The sequence below is a fragment of the Schistocerca nitens genome, chromosome 7 (assembly GCF_023898315.1).
Source record: "Schistocerca nitens isolate TAMUIC-IGC-003100 chromosome 7, iqSchNite1.1, whole genome shotgun sequence".
In the NCBI taxonomy this organism is placed as follows: domain Eukaryota; kingdom Metazoa; phylum Arthropoda; class Insecta; order Orthoptera; family Acrididae; genus Schistocerca; species Schistocerca nitens.
Window position 1 is genome coordinate 336,046,542 of NC_064620.1, and position 13,318 is coordinate 336,059,859.

General features: G+C 43.6%; 1 protein-coding gene across 3 annotated transcripts in view; it reads right to left on the minus strand.

The window, feature by feature from the left end:
• Positions 1 to 13,318, minus strand: part of LOC126194732 (rhophilin-2) — a 484,380-nt gene that overhangs the window by 244,774 nt on the left and 226,288 nt on the right. The gene's annotated exons all lie outside the window — the stretch shown is intronic.

Sequence of the window (13,318 nt, forward strand, 5' to 3'; positions counted from 1 at the left end):
CTTCGCATTTGCATGGGTTCGAAGCCTTATTTTTTGTTTTGTTTTTTTGTTTGGTCAAGCGTGATTCCGAGCTTATCGTTAACACTTTGCTAACTCCCGATTTTCAGACTGCGATCTTTGTTCCCATTACTTTCAACGTCCCAGGGCTCTGGTCGTAGATGACCCGCATTTACGAAGTTCATAGATCTCCCGTTCGTCCACTTCATCACTGCTGTACACAGCAAACTGAACAAGAAATAGCTACCGAAACAGGTGGCTGTAAGTACGTGTACAAAATTACAATAAAAGTGAAATGATATTGTTTTCGCACAGACACCGGACTGTGGAAGCGAGAGGCAGATTCGGCTTTGCAATATGAAATATCCTCCACCCTTAGTGGGAAACACAGGCAAACTCTCAGTAATTCGTCGGCAACTACATGCCTGTAACACAACAATACTGCCCGGCCATACCGCAAAATTTCAATGTACTGCAGCCACATATTGCCATAAAATGTATCCTGTGGAAACGCACCTTCACAGACTGATCACTTAAGGAAGAGGCCCGTTGTATCTAGTACTATGCCTGACCTGTGATTAAGAACCTTCTCGCTGTCTCTCAAGTTATCTTCAACACTCCTTCGCTGTTGAAAGTTGGTGACCCATCACACAATCTTCTACATTTTTTCTAGGTCTTTTGCATCTCGGAGTAGCTGGACCCATGTTTGACACGTCGTCTCCATCCATAGTCTCTGGTCTTCCCTTCAATTTTTTTCCTTCCACTTAGCCTTGGAAGATCATCGTTTCCAATTTATCCTCCTGTCTTCAAATTATGAGACGAAAAAACAGCAGGATTCGCTGCAAACAAAGACTGGACAATCTCTACACCTTCGAGTTCCTGAAGGAATGATTTGTTGGTTCATTTGTCAATTCATGATATTTTCAGCGACCTCCCATATCTCCGTACTCAAATGCATTAATCCCTTCTAACGCATATGTACCCGCAAAGGTGACGGCGCTTGTTTTTCTTATCGAGTATGAAGAAGTTATTTTGGATGTTACAGTCTTCCCTAACTGCCACTGTATTGGCACTTGAAAAATCAGAGCATTTTCGTCACCACCACTCTGAGAAGACACGTAAAAACGACTGCCGTCTCTCCCCTGACGATATCACGCTTTACAAAGTAGTGTGTTTAGTTCTTTTATGTAGATTATTTCTGTTCATCTCAGGTCATTAAAATGGACTGTCAAGTGACACAGAAGAACAATTTCGACACCTTCTGCTTCTTGAGTCTAACCGAGCTGCTCGACAGATTTGTGAAATGTGTGATGTAGAAGGGACGTCTCTTAGGACGACATAAAATTGGTTTAAGTGATTCAAAAACGCCAATTTCGCAATTTCGACATCAAAGACATGTACGATTTGCCATGAATTGTTCGTCCGGAGCCAAACAGCGAATGCAAAATTTTACGTCCAACAAATCGGAACAATTCACCAACGTTGTCCATCAAGAACGACCTGATCGCCGACATGACGTTCTTGTGCAACACAACTGCCTCAAATCGCCACGGAAGCCATTCAAACGCTTGGCTGCTAAGTGCTGCCACGTCCTACGTGTTCTCCAGACTTGGCGCCTTCGATTTTTTATCTGTTCCGATCGCTTTCGAACGCAATGCGTGGTGTTTTTCTCAATAATGACGTGGAATTCAAAGCTGGGCTGCTTCGAGTGGAAAGCAGGTGATTTCGACCGTCGACGCACTATAGATTAATTTTTGGCTCATTTCTTGCTATTTTGTGGAAACCTACACTTTTTGGTGTCTCCTGAGGGTCGTCAGGCGCATTTTCTCTGGTGTTTCAGCAGCTGTTCCAGTTTCGTTGCATTGTGTTGCTGAAGTCAGTCCAAACAAATAGTGCCTATCAAGTCTTTCGACGGAAACTGTCGCTTTGTTTCCCGTTACAAACAGAATGATTTTTAAAGCAGAATTTTGCGTACCCATTAGAAAGAGCGATCCCAGATAAGTCTAGTGCCATATCTGCTTTATCGATATCTATTTACAGGGGCAATAAAACTACGGATAACAAGTTCTCTAGCCGAGTTAGCACTGTCCTGGCCCGCGTTGTCTGCTACCGCCAAGCATATAGGGCTGCGTAGTCGCTGTCGGATACTTGTTTATTCTTCCTGTTTTACTGTCCCTGTTAATACATATCGACAAAAAGAATATCGGACTAGGCGAATTAGGCAGTGCTTTATCGAATGGGGCGTAAAATTCCGATTTAAAGATAATTTTGTTTATAATGTCAAACCGATGCCTTTTGTTTACACTGGGCGTCTTATGAAAAACGTGATAAGCAATAACTATTTAGGCTGCCTCCAGACACAATGCAGAAACGAAGTAACAAATATCTGCCGAAATAGACAGCCCGTGTGTACACACACACACACACACACACACACACACACACACAACTTACGGGCCAGCCTAATATACATCCCACGCCGCCTTATATTCCGTGATCCTATCTGAGGTGGGATACAACTAACCTCTTGAGATCTGCAAACCGACTCCGAAAGGATGGCAATGGAAGGAACGTGCGAAGTGTACTGGTGAATGCGAGTGAGAAAATGTTCCAAACGTATGACTTACTGTGGTACACACGCACATGACAATGGCGGAAAAAGGTGAGGGGATGGAGGGAGGGGGGGGAGAGAGAGAGAGAGAGAGAGAGAGAGAGAGAGAGAGAGAGAGAGAGAGAGAGAGAGAGAGAGAGAAGGGGGGGTTACTGCTTTGAACGAGAGATGTATTCCTTAGAACGGCAGCACCACTGGAGTGGAGAGAGAGAGAGGCAGGGTGGTACGCCTCCTGGAGATTTTCCTCTGGCTGGAAAGCGTGACGTAGCGCGGCCTCTCCTCCGCGCCACGGCTCCACAGCTTCCAGGACCAGCACCGCACAGTCGCTCCATTCGCACAGCTTCCGCCTTTTTTTCGCCACAAATCCCAAAGCGTTATGGTCCCTGAGGCTCATCACACGGTACGACTACCACGTCACACTTGATCACTCTCTTCCTACTTTCATCCATTTTCTACACTGCACTGTGAACACCGAAAAGCACTTCCCTTACACCACCCGCGCCCCGTTTCAGACTATAGCACCTGTTCTCTAGCGTGCATTTGCATTTACGAACCGCGAGTCATACCGTATTGTGAATGATCCGAGCAGATTACGCCGTGGTTATGACAATGGACTCGCATTCGGGGGGGACGTCAGTTTAATTGCCCGTCCAGCTATCCTGATTTAGGTTTCCCATATTTTCCCTACATGGCATGGCTCCTTTGAAAGACACGACCGATTTATTTCCCTAATCTCAACTTGTTCTCCGTATCTAACGGCGTAACACCACTACGGATGATACGTAACGGTTGTTCTAAACCTTTAACGTCGCAATTATAAATACAGTACAGGATTCTAAACTGAATCATTTGAGCTAAAAAAAGAATAGTCAGGTACCAATATTCAGTTTTGTTATTTACACATTAGCTTATGCCTGCGGGTCATTCCATGTCAAGTCATCCAGTTCATGACACCCATTTTCTGCTTGTGAACCGAGGTTGTGTGTACTGCTTTTGTATCTAATATCATGAACTTTTGCCAATTTTTATTGCTTTATACACATTCTATTGGTAGCAATTGCTGAAAGTTTTATGCAATGCGTAACTTCAAAGCAAGCTGTAAAATTGAAAACTGGCTGCAGTTTTTAAACATTAAGTGGTATGCTGACAGCTTTTTCCTTGAATATCCTTTCGGAAATGTAGTTTCCGGAAACATGTTAGAATTGTCCAATTAAATTTTTGTAAATTAATTTTATTTAATTTTGTTAGATTAGAAAAAATATTTTGGACAATTGCCCCCTCTGGAGAACACTGAAAAAATTAGAAAGTGATCTAGAAATAATATTATACTAGAGATAAATACAATTACTACCCAAGAGACATTAACACAAAGTATAACAATAATCCAACTGAACAAAAATTGCAATATATGAAACAAAATTACCCATTATAAAATATAGGGAAACCTATACATTACATGACATATGATCACTTTCTTATCTCTGCCATAACCAAATTATCTCTATGTAAAAAATAGATAGGATTTTGTTTATAATATTTAAGCATTTTGCCAAAAGCCAATATTGACAGCACTGCACAAAATGCTGGTGCTGCAATCTGCATTCAAGTTGATTCGGATGTGCCGAGACACTTTGATGCTTAGATATCTTTTTGTATGAGAACCACTTTCCTTCCACCTACTTTGAGGAGTCTTTGCCCAGAGAAGAAGTACGGCCTGTTGCTGTGGTGATATCAACTTCACACAGAATTATTATAACGGAGCTCGTCTATGAAAGCCTGAATTCATGAATCTGTACAACGTCTCTTCATCGTAAGTGAAAAAGTAACTGACCTACAACATTTACATTTTGGAAATGTGAATATATCTAGGTAAACTTCCAAAACCCAAAATTTCAATGATTTGCGTGACGATGGGTGTCATTTCTTAAAATTTTTGGATGGTTTGATGTGAATTGACCCCTGCGGCTTCGTTCCCGTATCTATCTCTCTCTCTCTCTCTCTCTCTCTCTCTCTCTCTCTCTCTCTCTCTCTCTCTCTCTCTCCCCCCCCCAAACACTTTTCACACTGATTTTATCTGTACATGCAGCGAATTTCACCATGCATTTTCATCTAACTCCTGAAGCGAAACAATGTTTCCTTGTTAAGAAGTGCACTTACATTCGAGAAAAATAGTTTAAATTTTTAGGCATAAAAATGGAAAGAAATGCCAACACGCCGTTCGCGCACACTTTTTATATGACACTTTTTCTCTTTCCCGCCCCCACCCCACCCTTAGCTGTAGTAGGTGTTTCTTACTCCCACATAATTTTTATGCGAATGAAAAGCCATGTACAGAATGGTTATAATTAAACTTTCACTACATGAGCCAGTGTAGACGGGAAACCGTTTGCCGTATGGGCACCCAACTTCATTGGAATGATGTTCAGACAGTGGTGCGCACGATTTGTGTTGTTAGTACTCTTAGTGTGATGACTTGCCGTTAGGCGTCGGTACTGATACGGCGACGTAGGGTTGAAACACTATCATCAGTGTGCATTACGGTTGCCAACAGTCAATATGGGTCTGGACAAGGTGAGCGGGGCTTATCAAAACACCACCAGTAGTGCTTCTTTTCCCGAGTATCCACGCATTGAAAATAATACAGGGAGGGCATCTTTTCGCACCGGAGTTGAACATGATTCGGAAGTTCGAAGTAACAGGCGATTTTGGAATTGCTCCTGGGAAAGGCCGACGGCCAACTGAGCCACGGAATACTGAAAACTTTACTGCTGACATAGCTGAAAATACTAGACGCAGTGTGAGATCCTCAAGCAGTGCACGAGCTGTGTCACGACAGCTGGACATTCCATAGTCCACCGTTCTAAAAGTGGTGCGAACAGTAACGAAATGGTATCTCTAGAGCGGTTCCAGGCTGTCGTGGATGCAGATCGTCGTCACATCGAGCATCATTCGTAACCTGGAACGTAAATCTGGTAGGCAGGTAACAAACATAACATTCTCATTCGCAAAGAAAAGTGTGTTTCTTTCGATGTTTGTCCGTTATTTCTCTTCCACATGTCCTAACAATTGGTTCCACGAAGTTTAACTGCTCTACTATCACTCGTTTTTCATGTGGGCCTTCTCAAGTATCCAAAGTTAAATTAGAATCACAATGTGCTACGGGGTGTATTACTACCACAGCATTCTCTCCCCCCCCCCCCCCCCATAGCCTTATTCGGTATAAAGTTCTTCAGGCATTACCGAAATATGGCCATGTTTCCTGTGCTTGACGCACCCTAAAAAAAAAAAAAAAAAAAAGTGAAACGTCATCGAAACCGTCACAAATAAGACTAGCGACCGCGGAAACTACGGATTCGATATTAATATAGGTGGTTATCGAACATTTTTTACTTGTTATGAGTTCACACCAAACCCGAGCCCTAGGGAGGTATTACTCCTACAGTAATTTTACACAAATAATGAGTCATGTACATGCAAATTTTGGCTGAAATTGCTTCAGACGATCCTGATTTATGCTTCTAGGTCACATCCTTCTCACCCACATCCTTGTGGGACGTAGGTGGTTCTTAACCCCCACCGTGCTTTTTTCGAAATAGTAAGTGATGTGTGTACTAAATTCCTTTGAAATCGTTCTAATGGTTTACGAGATGTGGAACATACATAACAGTGTACATACATACAATTTTATAAATATAAAAATGTAATTTACACATTGCAGTAACTATGTTAGCTGTACCATGCACAACAGTAGAAATGCAGGAACACGCGAGGACTTTAAGACCAGAAATGTGGCTACGAGATGTACATCAAAGAATGTTAACCTATGGGTAATGGAGTATAGCGGAACTGAATCAGGTGGTGATGAGGGTATTACATTACTATATGGTGCAGTAAAAGTTGCAAAATAATTGACTATGGCAGATACAAGGAGCAACTAGAAAGCAGACACGCAATGGAAGGAAACGTTTTTCTGAACGATAGAAAAAGTTATCTAATATAAACTACAAAAAAAGCCCTTCTGGAAATACTTGGAGTATAGCCTTATTTGGAAGTGAAAGTTAACGATAAACGGAAGGGACAAGAAAAGAAATGTGGTGCTACACGTGCTGAAGATTAGATGGGCACATTGGGCAGCTATTGAAGAAACACTGAATCGAATTAAAGGGGGAAGAAATTTATGGAACACCTTGACAAAGTGAATTGGTATGTTGGATACGATACGCCCTGAGCCATCAGTAGTAGTCAATTTGGTAACTGAGGTAATGTAATGTCTCTTGACAGGCTCTATTGAAATGCCATATGTTTTCTACATTGACGCTCCTTGCGCAGTAATTGTGATCTTTGTCGCATACGACCAACAGTCATTAATATATAGTTGTGGTCTTGTATAAACTCTTCATACTAGACGGACTCAACGTATAATGCAATGATGTGTGTAACAGAACACACTCGTTTTGATGCTCGTTATGAAAGGTACGACGTAATCATATGCTGTAATGAATATATTACTATATTTTTGCTTTCATTCGAATACACCATAAAAGCAACCTTGAATCCTAAGACAACCAATCCGTTATTTACAAAACATAGAAATCTCAGCACAAATGAAATACTTCAGTAAATATCTTTGTATATTAAAGTAGGTATTGCTTATTATTTTGTCTGCTGATAATTTTAGTTATAAATTTTTAGTGTTCGTAATACATAGAGGCGTGGTTAGAACTTCAACTTTGAGATTTAGTCCGATAGTCATGGTCATAGTATTATTGTCTACACGGATTCCTAGTGAATTGCTTCTAACACTAGACTCAACGGGGGCGGAGTATTGCACTTACAAGTTCCTTTCGTAAAACAAGCAGAGACTTACTTTAGAACGTGTGGGCGGTAAAAATTTTACAGCGAGAGGGAAGCTTGACTCAGTAAGTGGATTCTAATGGACGTCCGCAGCACGTCCTCCCCTGAGGGACCCACCAGTGAGGACCCGTTTATTCCCCCAATAAGAGTTTACTACCACATTAACATTCAGAGTCCGCTCGAGGGAACAGTGCCTTTCGAAATGTGCACGCGCAGCATAGCACCGACTACTCTCATGTCTCTGGCAAGCGGCCGCAGCCTATATAACGTGACGAGCCGTTCGTCCGTGGAAAGCGGATAGCGGATAGCGCATGCAGAGTGCATCATCGGCGTGCGTGTAGAAAAAGTGCGCTTTCTGCGCGTGCGTGCTCAGCTAACAGCGACACCAGAGTCGGGCTTTCCTTGCGCATGCGCTTGAGCCCTCGTGCCATATGACAATGCCAGATCGCCTTTCGCGGACACCAGCAGCGTGCTGAGACATTTCCTGCGGCCCGTTACACGTTACCCTCAAAGTCCATGCTGACAATTTTGCGGAACTGACAGCAACACAATGGCCCCTTACTCCGCATTCGGTGCCAGATGTGGTATTAATTTGCCAATGTCGATCGGCACCGCACGTGTATCAATGCGCTAGTCATCATCATTTCTCGGAGTGCAATGACCCGACAAAAGCAACGTGACAAGGGCAGTGACACCCTCTTCGTTTTCATGTTACTTTGTGAGCCTCTGAAATAATGGATCCAATATTACAGGGAATTGCAATTTCTAATTTGCGTATATAACTTACACTCTCAAAATCTTATATTTTTATTTTGCAGTAAAATATTTGCTACCTGTACCCATCAATTTTTTTGGCAGGTGTTTACTCGCTTTAATGCAGTTATTCCTCATCTTCCATTGAAGAGGTTGAGCCATCCAGTCAAAAAATTGACGTTTGGCAAGAGTTCCAAATGCCTAGAGACACCGTTTGTTTTCAGACTATTTTATGGAGGCCTGCGCCCATGCAAAATGTGTTGGTTAAGGAAGTAAACATTTCGACATTTTCGATACACTGTATTCAAACAACCTAAAGACGAGTTTTTATTTCAAAATTGTCATTTCATATACACGGGGTCACCTTACATTCACAAATAAATGGCTGGTATTTGTGGTCAGTGTTTGAGAGTCTTTTTTTTTCCAGCACTGAAGTAAACAGCACACAGCTGCTAACATGAAATTTAGTTTTTATTTTTGACGTTTTCTTTTCGTCACATTTTTTTCTGTGAGAGTATAACGTATTTCATGAATAGGACGAGCAGGAACTGCCACGTACGAATTATGACAGAAGGCTGATTTTCTTTAGTTTATATTTTATTAATTTGAATTAACTAGGGTTCCGACAACAGCTGCCAAAAACAAAATGAAATTTTTATTTTTAGTTGCACTTTGCGTCATTGATGCGTTACAATTCAGTTCGCTCTCACATTCAAAACTTCAGGGACGGTAAACTTTAATAATTATAGAAGAAGACAGACATTACAGTAACCTACAACACTCAAGACACACAGACTACACCTGGTCCACTTCACTGAAAGGAAGATGACCAACGTCACATGGTTACTTCAGTACGTCGCACTATCACTTATCGATGTTTGAATTCGAATACACAATATTCGCTTCCAAACAAAAATTTTAGATTGAATGTAAGAAACACGTGCATATAAATTTTTTTTTACTGTTACATATCGTTTCATTATACTTAACATGCTGTACCACTGAATGTACGTGCCAGACGGAGACTCGAACCCGATTCCCCACTTTTTGTGCAACGAGCATCCTTAAAAATTAGTCTGGCTTGGAGGTATGGTGAGAGAGTCATTTAGCGGGACATATGTGAGATGAAGTAATACACTGTCCAGCCACACTAATGTGAGGACGTGTCAAAAGCTTTAGTAACCACCTTTTGAAGTGCACAGCTCTGCGAAACCTGCAGGGAGAGAGTCAGTGAGGTTCTGGTTGGTTGGCTGGTTGATTTGGGAGAGGGGACCAAACAGCGAGGTCATCGGTGCCATCGGATTAGGGAAGGGTGGGGAAGGAAGTCGGCCGTGCCCTTTCAAAGGATCCATCCCGGCATTTTCCTGAAGAGATTTAGGGAAACCACGGAAAACCTAAATCAGGATGGCCGGACGCGGGTTTGAACCGTCGTCCTCCCGAATGCGAGTCCAGGGTTGAGGTTCTGGAAAGTACAGACAGGGATGTGGAGCCAAACTGACTCCAGTGCCGGCGCCAGCTGCGCTATTACTTCTCGGCTGAGGATCCATGGCGCGTACAGCCCGATTGAGGTGGTGCCACAGATTTGCCATTGAGTTAATTGTGGGGGGGATTGGTGGCCAGGCGAGTACGTTAAACTCATTCTGGTGCTCTCCGAAACACGCACGTGCACTACGACCTCTGTGACACGTTCCACTGCCCTGCTTGTACGTGCCATGGTGCCGAGGTAGCATAAACTGCATGAAGGGATGGACATGGTCCCCAGGAATAGACGCATATTTGTGTTTATCTATTGTGCCTTCCAGAACGACATCACCCACGGAATGCCATCCGGCCTGGACCCTTTCGACGATTGTTGCTTTCATCTGTCCGGCCACCTGTCCGGCGCATTCATCTGAATAGACCACCTGTCGCGACTTGGGCGTCCAGCGGTACTGGCGTCGGAACTCCAGCCTTCGTTGCCGATGAACAGTAGTCATCATTGGCATATGAACCACGCGCCTGCTGCGGAGGCCTATAACCAGCAAACCTTAGCTGAAAGGTCGTTGAGGAGAGACTACTGGCAGCCTCTTGGTTCATCTGGGAGGTCAGTTACTCAACAGTTGCACGTCTATTCGCCCTTACACATAATCGCAGCCTCTTTTCACCCCTGTCATCGCCGGCCGCGGTGGTCTCGCGGTTCTAGGCGCGCAGTCAGGAACCGTGCGACTGCTACGGTCGCAGGTTCGAATCCTGCCTCGGGCATGGATGTGTGTGCTGTCCTTAGGTTAGTTAGTTTTAAGTAGTTCTATGTTCTAGGGGACTAATGACCACAGCAGTTGAGTCCCATAGTGCTCAGAGCCATTTGAACCATTTTTGAACCCCTGTCATCCATGGCCCATGGTGCACCTCAGTTGACTCGGCGCCGGTTTTGAGCAGTGCCATTTTGCCATGCACGGTATACTTAAACACCGGCGGTAAGTGGAAAATTTACAAACTTACCCGTTTCGGAAATGCTTCTGCCGTTGGCCCGAAAGCCAATTATAACGCTCTTTTGCACATAAGCTAAATCGCCCCGTTCCCGCACTACAACGACTGTAGTCTATCATATCCCCCTCACCCCGGCCCCCACCACCAGGCCACGCTTTATGCACCCTCCACAGCTAGTGCTGCCACTTGCCTGTGAATGGTTACAGCACGTTGACGTCTAACACAGGCGGTGGTCACAACGTGACAGGACGGTGCTGTTGCCCGACTGCTGAAACGTACGCTCTCGGAATTTCAACAGTATACCTCTCCGTGATTCACAGCCCGTCCTGCAGCAGCTGCCACAGGAGTCACTTGAACATCTCCGTAACACTCTCGCGCTGACTTTACGACCTTCTGCATGTCTTCCCGCGTATCTAGCGTTGCAACCTTCCTATAGACGGCAGTATCGCACGCTACCAGCCTCACGGAACCTACTGCGTCATCCACTAGATCATCAATATGAACTGTCAACAGTGAAGGGAGTAACACACTTCCTTGGAGAACACGTAAAATAACCGGTGCATCTGTCGATTTTGTTGCTCTTGAATCCAGTTACGAATCTGATCCAATTCTCGGTAAGTTGGTATTCATCGCCGTCTGAGATTTACACTTTCTGGCCTGTTCCCCCCTCAGATTTTTCACGTCGTCTCTTTAAATTACGTCCAATGTTTCTTTTTCCTATACTGTTATGGATGGTGTAAATAAATCTCCTTCACAGACTGAAGTCAGGTTCCTTACATCAAAGCAAGGAAAAATGTCTACTGACATGGGCTCTAAAACGCATGCCTTGACAGCTATGAGCTATTGTTGATTTTCGCTACTGTGAAACCCCTCTCTCCTACTGAACACGTAATCATAGTCTTTAACGAGTGCATTTTGGAGTCCTTGTTTACTAGATTTTTTTTAGTGTAAGGAACCTCTTCTCAAAGTCTGTAGAAGAAATTTAGATACGTCCTGTACAGTATTGCAGCTTTAGTTACAGTATTATTAGATTGGTCCAAATTGCTCTGAGCACTATGGGACTTAACTTCTAAGGTCATCATTCCCCTAGAATTAACTACTTAAACCTAACTAACCTAAGGACATCACACACATCCATGCCCGAGGCAAATTTCGAATCTGCGATCGAAGCGGTCGCGCGGTTCCGGGCTGAAGCGCCTAGAACCGCTCGGCCACACCGGCCCGCTATTATTAGGCGTACGTTGAAAATCGTCTTCCCAGTTTAGTCTGTATTCTTCAGTTATAGTTGCAATGAGTTCTACATCTAGTTCACGTCTAATACCGGTGTTTCTTCTACGGTCCAGTGATGAATATTCCGCTACAAAGCGGAGCAACTTCATCTCTAACGATTCGATTCCTCACAATTTATGTGACGTTAAAGGCCAACATTCGATACTGTAGAGCAGCAAAGGCAAGTTTAATTATGTTTCTTTCCGTACGTAGTATGGTTCCACAGAAATTTCTGAATCTAGCCCATTTGCTCCATCATCATCTAACTTGGGAAATTTAACACACATACACTAGATAAACTTCTTCACCCGTTCAATTATTCGTCCATCTATTACAGTTTTGTCTCTTACGGTGTCCAATTATTGAAATGCCATCACTTTTGTTTAAATTAAACCACCACTTCTGAAGATGTCGTTTACTGCAATCAACGTTTTATGAATGGTATCGTTAGCATATACATTAAGAACGATGGGCATAGTGGGAAGCCTTATCTAATTGATTAATATCAGCACATTTTGTCCCTTCATTACAGTAAGGTTTCTTTCACAAAATCTCAGACGATTAGCCGAGCGGTGGCGTTTTCTTTTCACGTTTCCGTGAATTTCGTACCCATTATCTTCAGGCGAATTATTTTATTATTTGTGTATAGTGACTGAATTGCCCTAATCATACGTGCTGGACACTAATTCTGTTCGCCGAACGACAGTGCGGAACTCCATCGAATGTCTTCCTGAAATCAAGGAAAACGACGTCGATCCGGGTGTTTTTATCCCGAGTTCAATCATTGAATGGTCGTATTTCCACATACCCCTTGGGGAAAACCTCTGGTGGTAGCGTGGACAAAGCCTAGGTGGAAACGAACAATGAAGTTTAATAGTTAAGGCGACTGCTCGTGATAAGCAGGAAATCTTGATTCGTTTACCGGTAAGGGACAAATTTTCAGCTGTTTGCCCACATCCATTAGACTGCAAGTTTAGCTGAACCAACGATTAGCACTGATATTTCATGTCGTTACTTTCGCGCCTCACCGATCAAATCACTTCATACTTTACATTATGGCTGAATGGGGATACGCTTTAACACGGATGTTTAACAACCGGAAAGTGGGGCGAGTATAGTGCGACGTGTGTCGTCCGTATGCACGCACTGAGCGTCCGGCGCTTGCGCGCTTTCCACAGAAGGCGGGAAGCCGGCTAGAATAATTATGGCGGTCGCCATTGGCCCCGATCACGCATGCACGCTTGGCTGCATTCCATCCGGCGACCTGGCATTCCATACGCGCAGGGGGACGATCGTCGCTGCGCGCGGCGCTCCACAAATACGACACTGTAGCTGTACGACTAGAAATTATTATAAACCATAATAATA